The following is a 13,220-nucleotide window of genomic DNA, read 5'->3' on the forward strand; positions in this document are numbered from 1 at the left end:
TTAGATTCAGGAGAAAGAAGGAGCACTTCAGTTGGATGGAAGGGCTGCCTTCAGTGAGGTTCTGGGGTCTGAGCCCTGGAGGCTGAGCAGGAGCCCATGGGGAGGAAGGAAGAGGGAAGATGAGGACAAAAGAAGGGGACTCACAGGTAAACGTAGGGAAATGGAAAGGTGCTAAAGAAAGATTTCAAACTTCGCTAAAGTCCTGGTGTGGGTGAACTCACTGTTTGCCCAAAGTATGGGGGTAGCTGCTGATACACGAGCTAAGAATACGTGCTTAACATGAGAGCATTTGATCTAAATAAGACAGAAGAAAGTAGTCTTAAGTGCCTAGGTTAAAATCTTGACCTTATTCCTCAATAGCTGTGAGACTTTGATCAAGAAACTCATTCTTTCTGTGTCTCAGTTTCCTTAGCTTTAAGATGAGGGTATGTTACATTACAGTATGTTATGTCATATCACGTCATATCACATCATGTAACGTCCCATTATGTTATTGCATCATGTTATATGGAGCTCACCTCATAGTGCCGCTTTGAGAATAGATAAGTTAACAATTATCAACTACCTATAATAGTTCTTAGTATGTGTGAGTTAATAGAAAATATACATATTGGTCTCCACCCCATTCCCAGCACAGAGCTCCTAAAACCTTTGTAATTTCCTAAGTGATAAGAGCACTAGGAGCATCTTTTATTCTAATGTTTGGTCTTTGGCCCTAGTTCCAGACACTGATCTCCTAAATCCCTTGGAATTTCCTGGGTGATAGCAGTGCCTTTTGTTCTAATAAAGTGACTCCTGGTGGGCTTTTGGATGGGAGCTGGTCATCAGAAAGACCAAGCCATGATTAGAAGCTTGGAATTTCCAGCCCACCTCCCATTTTCTAGAGAAGGGAGAAGGGCTGGAAATGGAGTTAATGATCCATCATGCCTACATGATGAAACCTCCCTAAAAATCCCAAAAGTATGGGGTTCAGAGAGCTTCTAGATTGGTGAACAAGTGGTCACACTAGGAGAGTGGAGGGCTAGTAGAGGGCTTGGAAGCTCCATGCCCCTTCCCCCAGATTTTGCCCTTCATATCTCTTCCATCTGGATGCTTCTCTGTATCCTTTAATAAACTGGTAAACGTAAGTTTTTCCATGAGTTTGGTGAGATGTTCTAGCAAATAATCAAATCCAGGGGGGAGCAGGTAGCCAAGTCAAACAGAAATTGTGGGTAATCTGGGGAGGGGAGGGGGTTGCGCCTGGTATATAAACTGGCAAGGGAGAGGGACAGTCTTGCGAGATGGAGCCCTTAACCTGTGGGATCTAATGCTATCTCCAGGTAGATAGTGTCAGAATTGAGTTAAATGGTAGGACACCTAGCTGGTGTTGCAAAACTGCTTGGTGTGGGGAAAAAACCCACACATCTGGTGTCAGAGGCGTTGTGAGTGTGATGGTGGTGTGACTGTAAGAAAGTAGTGAGAATACAGGAGTAGTATAGGTTTTTCTTACATGGTACACAATTAGTGCTTCACAAAAATGAGAAATTATTGTGGAATGACTCCAAATATAGGGCTTATACACATTTGGGCAATATTTAAAGTGCTAGTATTTCTGCAACAGATGAAGAATATGACCCATTCATTTAATGATGTATAGTTTTACAAAAATTATGATTTTGAATGGGTGGATTTTTCCATGTTTAATCTCTAGCCAAAGATAAGTATTATGAAGTTTTCGTTAATAAAACACAGTCATTTCTGAACTTTTCTCACCAAAAAGCAGAGTTACACTTTACCTTTTGATGCCTTGCTGATAAACTGTCCAACTCCACCATCCCCAAACACTGAGGAAAGGTTGTGCTTTCTCTTTAACTTTGGTCAGTTTATACACTAACATATGGAGGTCAGATGGAACACCAGATCCCACTGAGCAAATAGCTAGGTGGGGCTCTTTCCTCATTAAAGGCATTTAATTTAGATTAGAATCAAGTTTGAATAAAATAAACAGTTTTGAAAATGTTAGGGAAGGTTGGTCTTTTTTTGCTTCTAGAGGTCAACTTGAAATAAAATAGGAAGAGTCAGACTTTCTGGACTCCTGTGCATCTCTGAGCAAGCACATCACATAACCTCACTGATTTCCATGTCTCCATCCACAGAAGAATCATGTGGAGAGCATTGCCCAGCCCCATTCCTAAGGTTCTTGTGAGAATTAAAAAAATTTTTTGTTGTTTAAAAAAACTGAAAAACAAAAACACTCTACAAATGCAAAAAGAATGTACACAAATAACTCTCTTCTTACCCGATTTCTTTTTTGCATGTCATTCAACAGTAGGTAGACTGGCTTATATGTCAGGAGCAACAGCCCTGAATTAATCCCATTCATGTCTTTGAAGTGCTCTTACCAGTATCTGCAAGGGAAAAAAAAAAAACAAAACACAACTTGATTAACCAACTAGTGTTCTTTAATGTTCCTTAAAAGTAAATGGTACCTGGCCAATAAGAGGTACTCAATAAATGTTTGTTGAGTGAATTTGAAAGTTCTATAATTTAAAACACTTGACAAGATTCCACTCCCAAGGATGCTAAAAGTCAAAACAATGACTAAAACAACCTAGTTACTAGGGAGATATAATTTTCTTGGAGAGAGAGTTGAATAATAACGGGAACCAGGGCCTTGTGGTAAATGCTCTTCGTCTGGAACCATTGTGGTGATGATCCAGCATGAATGCATAATATCAACACGATTTAGCATTTCTATTAAAGAAATAAAAAGTGAAAGGTAAAAGTAAAAACTTGAAGGTGTTATTAAACTCTTCATTGTAACATAACGTTGGCAAAAAATGCATGTGGATTTCATAAACTCTGTGAGTAAGCAGGACATTAGCAGTGTGCACAAGCATAGAACGGTGACCCCCTAAGGGGGAGAAAAGGGTTAAAGGGGTCTTACAGATTCAAGATATTGGTAACTGCTGGCTATAATTCATAAAGAAGGCTGGGAAAGGAAAAAAGGATTCTTTGTGGGTTTGTTTGTTTGTTCGTTTGTTTTGGTTTTTTAACGTCATATTAGCAGAGACCATCTTCTACTATCGGTCTTTTCCAACAATTTGTCTAAATATTTTGTAGGTATTTGTTAGCAATTTTTTCTCTTTCTCTGAACAGCTTTATTGAGATACAATTCTCACATACCACATAATTCACCCATTTAGAGTGTACAATTCAACAGTTTTTCCCCTATTCACAAGATTGTGCAACTGTTACCACTATTTAATTCCAGTACATTTTCATCACCCCTAAAAGAAACCCCTACCTATTTGCAGTCACACCTCATTTCCTCCCCTCCCCCAGGACAACCATTAATTTACTCTCTTACCTCTGTAAATCTGCCTGTCTATTCTGGACATCTCAAATAAATGGAATCATACAATGTGTGATCTTTTGTGATTGGCTTCTTTCACTTACATAATGTTCTCAAGGTTCATCCTGTTGTAACATGTATCTGTGTTTCATTTTTCTTTGTTGTTGAGTAATAGTCCATTGTATGGATACACCACATTTTATTAATTCTTTCAACCAGCAAGAGACATTTGGGTTGTTTTCACTTTGGGGCTATTTTGAATAATGCTCTTATCAACACTGATGTAGAAGCTTTGTGTGGACATATGTATCCATTTCTCTTGAGTATATATCTAGGAGTGGAGTGGTTGGGTCATATAATAGCTCTGTGTTAACTTTTTAAATAAACTTTTAAAAATTTGAGATACAATTCACATACTATAAAACTCACCATTTTAAAGTATACATTTTACTGGATTTTAGTATATTCACAAGATTATGCAACCATCATCAACATTTACTTCTAGAAAAATTTCATCTCCCCAGATAGAAACCCTGTACCCATTATCCTTGAATTAATGTTGGATCAGTAAGCCTAAGAGTCTTTTGTTCTTTCTTTTGCCTTGGGAAAACGATTTAAAATACATTGTCATTTTTATTAAAATTGAAATTTCATCTGAGTGAAAAATAAGTACTTTGACTTTTTAAAATAATGGGTTTATTGAGATGTAATTCATATACCATAAAATTTACCCATTTAAATTGTACAATTTAGAGGTTTATAGTACCTTCACAAAGTTGTGTAATCATTACCACTGTCTAATTCCAGAACATTTTCATCATGCCAAAAAGAAACATTGTACTCTTAGCAGTCATTCTTCCCTCCCCTTAGCCTCTAGCAACCACTAATTTATTCTTTGTTTCTATGAATCTTCCCATTCTGGACTATGTTTAACCTTTTAAGGACTAAAAAAAATTATTATACTATTGTCCATGAACCACCTCTTAGAAGCATAAATCACTTGGTTACACAATGTGCATGTGCACAGGCACACGCACACACACACACACACACCCCTACTGTTTTTTGTCACTACTGACATTTTTACACCTCCATGCCACTTTGTTGTACTCACAGGTGAGCTCAGTACCTGTTAAAATACCAAAGCGGGGAAAATATAGTAAGCATACGGCAAATTATTGGTATCCTCAACAGAGAGATTTACCCATCTCCCCAGTAATCATATAATTTCAAACTAAAACAAGATAATTTTTTAATAAAAAAAAATCTCTTCCAAAAGAGAATCTCAACACTATAATATTCAGTATTGCTGAGGATGTAAGGAAAGAGTTACTCTCATACACTATCAATTGGAATTTAAAGTATGTATAACATTTCTCAAGCCCAATTTGGTGAGATGTATCAAAAATCTTTAAAATATTTGTACTTTTTGACCCAGAAATTCCACCTTAAGGAATTTAATCTAAATAAATTATTTTAGAACCCCCTAAAGATATATGTGTAGGGTTGTTTATTATCTCATTGGTATTTAAAATAGCAGAAAACAGGGGGAAAAAAACTAAATTTTTTTAACATTTTTTATTGAGTTAAAACCTAAATATTTTTAAGAGAAAGAGGTTAATTAATTAACTTCCAAAGAGCCATATGACCAATTACCAAATTGTTGTTAAAAATTATATTGAGGACCAGCAATGAACAATGGAATTTGAAATAAAAAACACAGTATCATGTACAGTAGAACCCCCCAAAATGAAATTCTAAGGTATAAATCTAACAAAATATGTACAAGATCTATATGAGAAAAACTACAAAACTCTGGTGAATGACATCAAATAAGCACTAAATCAGTGGAGAGATATTCCATGTTACTGAATAGGAAGAGTCAATATTGTCAAGATGTCAGCTCTTCCCAACTAGATCTATAGATTCAGTGCAATTCCAATCAAAACCCCAACAAGTTATTTTGTGGATATTGACTAATAAAATATTCTAAAGTTTATATGCAGAGGAAAAAGACCTAGGATAGCCAACACAATATTGAATAAGACCGAAGTTGGAGTACTAACACTACCCAACCTCAAAACTTATGACAGTAAAGCTACAGAAATTAAGACTGTGTGAAATTGGCAAAGGAACAGACAAATAGATCAATGGAACAGAATAGAGAGTCCAGAAACAGACCATGGACTATTTATAGAATAAATACATATATTTACTTACAAATAAATATAGTCAACTGATCTTTGACAAAGAAGCAGAGGCAATATAATGGAGCAAAGATAGTCACTTCAATAAATGGTACTGGAACAACTAGACAGCCACAGAATGTCTAGATACAAAAAATAAATCAAGACAGAGTTTAGATCCTTCACCAAAATTAACTCAAGATGGATCATAACACCTAAACATAAAATATGAAATTATAAAATTCCTACAAGATAACATAGGAGAAAACCTAGATGACTTTTTCGATACACCAAAGGCACAACCCATTAAAGAAAACTGATAAGCTGGATTTCATTAAGTTAAATACTTGAAAAATGATGTAAAGAGAATAAGAAACAAGCCACAGACTGAAGGAAAATATTTACAAAAGACACATCTAATAAAGGACTGTTATGCAAAATATACAAAGAACTCTTAAAACACGACAATAAGAAAACAAACAACCCAATTAAAAAATGGGCCAAAGAATTTAACAGACGCCTCGCCAAAGAAGATAATACAGATGGCAAATAAGCATATGAAAAGAAGCTTCACATCATATGTCATCAGCAACATGCAAAGTAACACAACAAGGAGATACCATTATACATCTATTGGATGTATAATGCAAAGTAAAACAACAAGGAGATACCATTATACATCTATTAGATGTATAATGCAAAGTAAAACAACAAAATATCATTATATATCTATTCATTGCTGGTGGGAATGCAAAATGGTACAACCACCTTGGAAGACAGTTTGGTGGTCTCTTACAAAACTAAACCTATTCTTCCATATCACCCAGCAATCACACTCCTCCCCTCAGCCCTCTGGGGGAGGTGGTTTTTCCTCTACCACCTTGTCCCCAGTTCTACGTGATCCCCTCACAGTGACTCCTGGCAGGCAACTGGCTCAATCCCAGCATCTCTGGACCTCAGAATATGGAACTTTTGTGTCTTCTCTCTGCCTGATGCAGGCTTTGAGGAACTTGGGGTCAAAGTTTCTTCTCCACCATTTCTTTCTATCTACAAACGAGACACTGACAGTTCTACTCTACTTAGACTGCCTCTTGCTGTCTTCAGGCTCTGTGAAGGACATCTTCCTCCCAGAATTCCAGATGCAAGGGGACAAGCCACCAAAAATTTTCTAGAAGTTTCCATTCTTCTCACAGTTTTTAAGGAGGAGGAAGGTAGAAAGTAAACTCTAGAAAAACACCCAACCTCTCTATTCTCTCTCCTTTCTTCTCCCTTCCCTCCCCTTTCTTTCTCTTTTCTTTCCTTTCCTTCCCTTCCCACTGTGGATGGGAGGTGGCTGTGGGTCCTCTAGGTAAGCACAAAAGACTGAAGTTCTGGGAAGTGGTCAGGGCTTGAGGTGCAGATTTGAAAGGCATCAGCATAGAGGTGATGGTTAACGGTATGGAGTTTATAAGTGAGGAGAGATCATGGTGCAGGGCAGAGTCCTAGGTCTCATATTTTATTATTAAGTAGTCAAAGAACTTAAGGAATAGAGATCCAAATGCTCAATATAAGATGATGGAGATGGTGGAGATGCTAACAGTTCTTAAGAAGAGGTCATGAGAATCACCAGGAACTTTTCCAAATCTGCCAGGAGAATAAGAGCCAAGCCCTGAAGGTCTCTTCCCCAGGAGTGGGCCTGGGTCTTAAAGCAGAGCTGTTTCCTCCTCTCCACTTAGGCTTCCCAAGCTGCCAGGCTACAATCACCCACTTCGACCTTCATTTGAGGGTCACAAGTGGACAAGTGGATTTAGAGGATCTCATCCCTGGGTTGAAGTTCCTCTTCCTTTACAAGCTGGAGGGGTCTTCACATGCAAACAGCATCTTCATGGTTGATTCCTCCAAATCTAAAGAACATTATTGCACTTCCCATAATGCACCGAAAAGTATGGGAATTTCTTTGTCTTTGCAGAGGCTTGAATTCTCTCTCATTAGCAATGAAAGGAATGTTGTACTTAAAAGACTAATCTTTTACTCAAATTGAATCTTCACAACTATATTTATTAAGCTACTGTTTTGTTGTGTGAATGAATTATTTATATTAATTATCTATATAATATTGTATTTTAATTTTAAACTATATTCCATTTAGCAATAAGCACTTTTAATAGTTAAAAAAAAGCTGGAAGGGTAGCAATAAATTTTTTTTAAAAAACTCTGTCATATTACAAGGTAAATAACGTAAACCTGGTGAAAGAGGAAAGGCCTCATCTTTCACTTTGTCAAAAAGTAGCTCCTAAATAGCAACCAGGGCTTTAGGTAAGGAAAAAAAGAGCAAAATGAGCCCTTATGTACTCTTTCACCATGGCACTGGCCAACGGGAAGAGTAGAGGAAAGCTGTCAGTCTTTTTAAAACAAGGCTGTCCCTACTGTAAAAACTATCAAGCAATTTTATGGCAAGTGTTCTGGAAGGAAGTCTTTGAGCCAGGAATTCTTCACTGAAAAAGTTTCTTTTTCAATTACTGAAGAGAAAGGAACCCTTTCTGAAGATTGTCTTTGAGGGTTAGATGTCTGTAGGGATAAATGGATGGATTGATGGATGGATGGATGGATGAGCAGGTGGACAAATGGACAGACAGATGATTGAGGGATGGAAAGATAGTCAGATGGATAGATGGAGGGATAGATGGATGGATGGTTAGACAGGTGGGTGGACGGGTGAGTGGAAAGTATTTGTCTACATGAACACTTGGAATAGTCCTTAGAAGTGTTAGTTCCTTAAGAATTTATAGTTAATACCTAATTAAATCAACAATTAATTATTGAAAGCCAATGGCTAGCCCCTGTGTTTGGCACAGTCCCTGAAGTACATGTCCTTGACTTCATGGAGCATACAAACCAGAGGAAGAGACGAACAGCAAGCAAATCAATACATCAATTATTAAAAAATATGAAGTAATTTAAAGAGAATGATCATTATTATCTTAATTTTTATTTTTAATTCCATTAAATTAGAAACAAGTTAGTGGTGTCAATTCCTTCTTACAGGAGGAACACTAGCCACCAGAGAGAGGGGAATCAAAGATCACATTTAAAAAAATTAATATTGGTCAGGTTGCTTGATATCCTGGCCAATTTTGCTGCTGCCAAAAAGAAGCAAGGGGAATCAATTTAATTCACATCTATATATGAAGATCAACTAAAAAAGTGCACTGCATATAAAATATAATACAAATATACCAAACTCAGAAACATTTATTATAACTGAAATTTTAAAACATTTTATTAGATGTCTCTTTTCACTTTCTTTCCTATATATCTGTAATATCTAACTTATTGGAATTATTTAAAAAATACTACTACCATACTTAAAAGTATTCCATCACTACTGTATTAAGCTGCCCTCTGGTGGCTTTTAATTTAGTAAATATCTTTAACTGCCTTAGTATCTGATGTGAAGTATTTAAGGTACTAGTTTGTTTCAAACCATATTAATTCTTACTTTCTGAATTTATTTATTTGGCAGAAACTTTGAAATATTTATTTAATAAGAATGGATGCTGGTTAATGTCCAGAACAGGGAAAAACAATTAGAAAATTCATGAAGCAGAGTTTGTACCTGCAGTTTAACGAGTCATCACTTACTAGCTTTGTTTCTCTTATCATTATAGTACAAGAGTGACTAATAAGATCTCAGTCATAAAGCACAGAATATAACAATAAAAAGCATCTGAAAACTAAAATATATTTATTAAGTGATGTCCCTAATACATATTAAAGACTCTTGTATTATACAGTGCAATTAACCTTTGCAATAAAAGTATAAAATATTCTCATTAATGAATTGGCTAAATGTTTGTCACAGATGCAAATAATTTTATAGAGCTGTCTTTTAACTTCTTGCCAAAGATAAACATGATGTACCTTAAAAACAGATACTTCTAGTCAAACCAGTCCCTTATCTTTTATAATAAGACGGAAACTGTCAGTCGCTTTTGTTTTATTTTGTTGAACTTTTTCCAGCATGATTGTAATACATACAGACCAATATATTTCAACCATAAGAGTTTAAAAGTTAGAATATCATTCAACATTTCCTATTATTATTCTTTTTAGATAAGGCAAGATCTATTTGGACACAATTAAATTATTTATCTTACATGTATACTCTGAGTTCAAGGAAAGGAGAACCCCACTATATGAGATTAAACATTTTTTTTCAAATGTTCAAAAGTTCAACCTTTTTTTAGGTATTTGAGTACCTTCTGTGTGCAGTGCCTGTGTGGTCTGCACTCTAGAAAAGAAGGTCAATACAGAAAAGAGGTTCCAAGTACATTTTAAGCTGTTGCTTCATCATGAGAAATAGTACTTGAGAGGAAAAGTACAAGAATCAAATGTTGAAGACATTTTGGATCAGAAAATAAAGATGAACAGAAACATGTAAGGGGATCACATGTTAGTGAAAAGCACTGAGGGAAATCAGCCATTTTCTAAAACAAACGTCTTATATTTGAACACAGAAGTTAAAATAAATCTGCAGCTATCTTCAGCAAAATTCAGAAGATCCATAACAATAGCTTTACCTAAGTAGATAACACATATAAAATGCTATTCATCTGTACCATCGAGTAATTGACCATTATTAGTATAAATGGTAGGATTTATGGATCAATTGTTATAAGAAGCTAAATGCAATTATTAAATTATTTTAAGCTGCTCAAGTTTTTTCTTAAATTGAGATATCATTTAAATACAGGGAAATGCACAGATCTTATGTGTACATTTTGGTCAGTTTTGAGAAAATTGACACACAGGTTTCAGTTCTGACACCTCCATTTATCCACACTCCTATCAAGATAAGTAACGTTCTATCACAGCAGAAAGTCCTCTCAGCCCTTCCCAGTCATTCCCCACCACCTCCACCCCAAGCAACTGCTGTTCTGATTTCTGTTAACCATCGATTAGTTTGCCTGTTCTTGAGATCTTACAGTATGCACTCTTTTCAGTCTGGGTTCATTTACTCAAACGTAATGTTTGTGAGAGTCAGCCTTGCTGTTACATTAGTAGTTAGTTTCTTCTTATTGCTGAGTTGTGTCCCTCTGTATGAACAGGTCACAGTTTTCCCTTTCTCCTGCTTACAGATACCTGGGCTGGTTCCTCGTTAGGGCTACCGGGAATATGGCTGCTATGAGCATTTACGTATAGGTCTTTCTGTCATCATCTTTTCATTTCACTGGGGCATATATTTAGGATTGGGATTGCTGAATTGTATAAGGATATGTTTAACTTTATAGGAAACTCCCAAACAACTTCCCAGAGTGGTTATATCATTTTCTACTTCCACTAGCAAAACATGAGAATTTGGAGTTTTTATTCTCTTTCATTTCAGCCATTTTAGTGGGTGTGTAGTATCTCATTGTGGTTTAAAATTGTACTTTTATAAAAACTTAATAATGTTGAGCATTTTTCAAGTGTTTATTGGCTACTTATATATCTTCTATGTGAAGTGACCATTCAAACTTTTTGCCTCTTTTTAAAGATTGGTATTATTATTATTATTATTATTATTATTATTATTATTATTATGCTTCAGGCATTCTTTATATATTTTGGGTGCAAGTCCTTGGTCAGACACATGTGTTGTAAACATATTCTTCTGTTCTGTGGCTTATCTATTCATTCTCTTAACATTGTCTTTCAAAAGTGTTTAATTTGACGAAGTCCAATTTACCAATTTTTTTCCCTTTTGTGGTTAGTGCTTTCTGTGTTTTCCTCAGGAAATCTTTGCTTGCCCTGAGATTGCAAAGATATTTTTCTATGATTTCTCCTAGAAGCTTTATCATTTTATATTTTATGTCTAGGTCTATAATCCATCTGGAATTAATTTTTGTGTGTGGTGTGAGGGATGAGTTAAGTTTCATTTTTTCCTACATGAATATCTACTTGTTTCTGCACTGTCTGATGAAATGACTTTGTTCAAGTTTAATTTCACTGAAATCATGTCAAGAAAGAGGGAACTCTTAAAAGATGACTGAAAAAGGGGAAATTAGGAGTAAAATAGGACACGATTCATACTTGAGTCATTCTTTGAACTCATACAGCGAACATGCACAGGTGACCCTTCATATTTTTAAAAAATACAGCCATCACACATATGAATTTCTGACAGTTAGATCTAGTCTCTAATGAGTTAAATAAACTATTTTACATGGAAAGAGTGCTCTCTATCTGCAGCAGAATTCTGACTTTTTTGAAAACTTGCAGTATCTTTCTATTTCACTAAGGGCCTCTGAAGGCATTTAGATACTTTTGGGTGGGGAGAGTGATTGACAATCTTCAGTAGACCTATAGACTGAGCAACAATCAAGTCCAGATCTCTTCTAAATTGAAGAGTGTTAAGGACTCGAAGGAGTTAGACTGCATGTGATGACACAAACTGGGCTGGGGCAGGCTTTACACCAGGACAAGAAGGGAAAACTAGATTTTTCTCTATCTTTGGTCCTGAGATGAGATGGGGTTTGTGTTCTAGGTAGGCGGTAATTTGGAGGAGGCATAAACATGAGGTAGAAGGGGGGATGGGGTTGGTGAGCAGCATTTTAGCAACATGTCAAGGAGTAAAGCCAAGGTCAGAACTCCCCTCGGAAAGGTGTAGCCATGAACCCCTGAAGCACTCCTCTCCAATGGCTGGCTTTCTGCATGTATTTTCATTTCATAGACTCCCAAGTTCTTGGTAAAGTTACAGCTAGCTCTTGCTTTGGGAAGTTAAGGGAGGGGCTGTGTTTCAGCTTAGAGTGAGATTGAAAGTGTAGGGAGCAGCAACCTCAAAAAGGTGACCTGTGAAAGGCTTAAAGAATAAACAGAAAAACTTTGCAGGCAGAATAAAAACCACGGAGAGAATTCAAGTGTTTGGTTTTCATGTAACAAATTCCAACGTATGTGAAACACTGTGTATTTATTGTTAGGATTTCTATGTTTTTAAGAAGAAAATTCAGACCTAGAAAAGGATTAATCAGAGGCAGAGAGTAGGGTCACACACAATTTGATTCTTTTTATAAAAGGCAGTTTGAAAGGTGAAAGGTAAATGAATGTATGAAAGGAAATCTATAGCATAAACGTTATATTCATGAGGTGATCTTGGAATTGTCTGACTTACACAAGATCATCTAAATGAGTGCTTCTCAAACTTAAATGTTCAATGTTTAAAGTTGAAATTAATGTTATATGTCAATTATGTATCAGTAAATTAAAAAAACTTTAATTTTCATATAGATAATCTGAGGATTTTGTTTAAATGTGGATTCTGATTCAGTAGAACCAGAATAGGACTTAACAGTCTGTATTTTTAACAAGTCTAAAGCAGTGGTTCCCAGGCAAACACAACACTATGTCCAAAAGCTCAAAAGCAAGAGCGATTATGGTGAGTTCAAGGAACTGAGTGAAGTTCAGAATGACCAGTGTGTATGGCAGCACAGGAGACAGGCTGCTAAAGTTGTTGGGGACCAGACTTCACAGGGCTTTATCAATAAGGTGACCTCTTATCCCATTTTCTCAGATGGTCTCAGTTTATGCTCCTGTTCCTTCATAATAATTAGCAGTACTCCCTTTCACTCTCCAAAGTGAAGCCCCATTTGGATGAGAAACTAAATGATCACACTACCTATAGGTAAAACTTCAACTTTATCTTCATAGGAAGATATTGATGAATTTTAAGCAGAGAATTGACA

At 36.0% G+C, this 13,220-nt stretch overlaps 1 protein-coding gene across 3 annotated transcripts in view; it reads right to left on the reverse strand.

Moving 5' to 3' along the window:
• CDK14 (cyclin dependent kinase 14) overlaps positions 1 to 13,220 on the reverse strand; it is a 566,062-nt gene that overhangs the window by 518,303 nt on the left and 34,539 nt on the right. For all 3 annotated transcript variants that reach the window (XM_072965036.1, XM_072965035.1, XM_031679679.2), the window contains one exon: positions 2,279 to 2,387. The gene's annotated coding sequence lies outside the window, so the exon portion shown is untranslated. The remainder of the gene's footprint in view (positions 1 to 2,278; positions 2,388 to 13,220) is intronic.

This window comes from Vicugna pacos, chromosome 7, assembly GCF_048564905.1.
Source record: "Vicugna pacos chromosome 7, VicPac4, whole genome shotgun sequence".
Classification (NCBI taxonomy): domain Eukaryota; kingdom Metazoa; phylum Chordata; class Mammalia; order Artiodactyla; family Camelidae; genus Vicugna; species Vicugna pacos.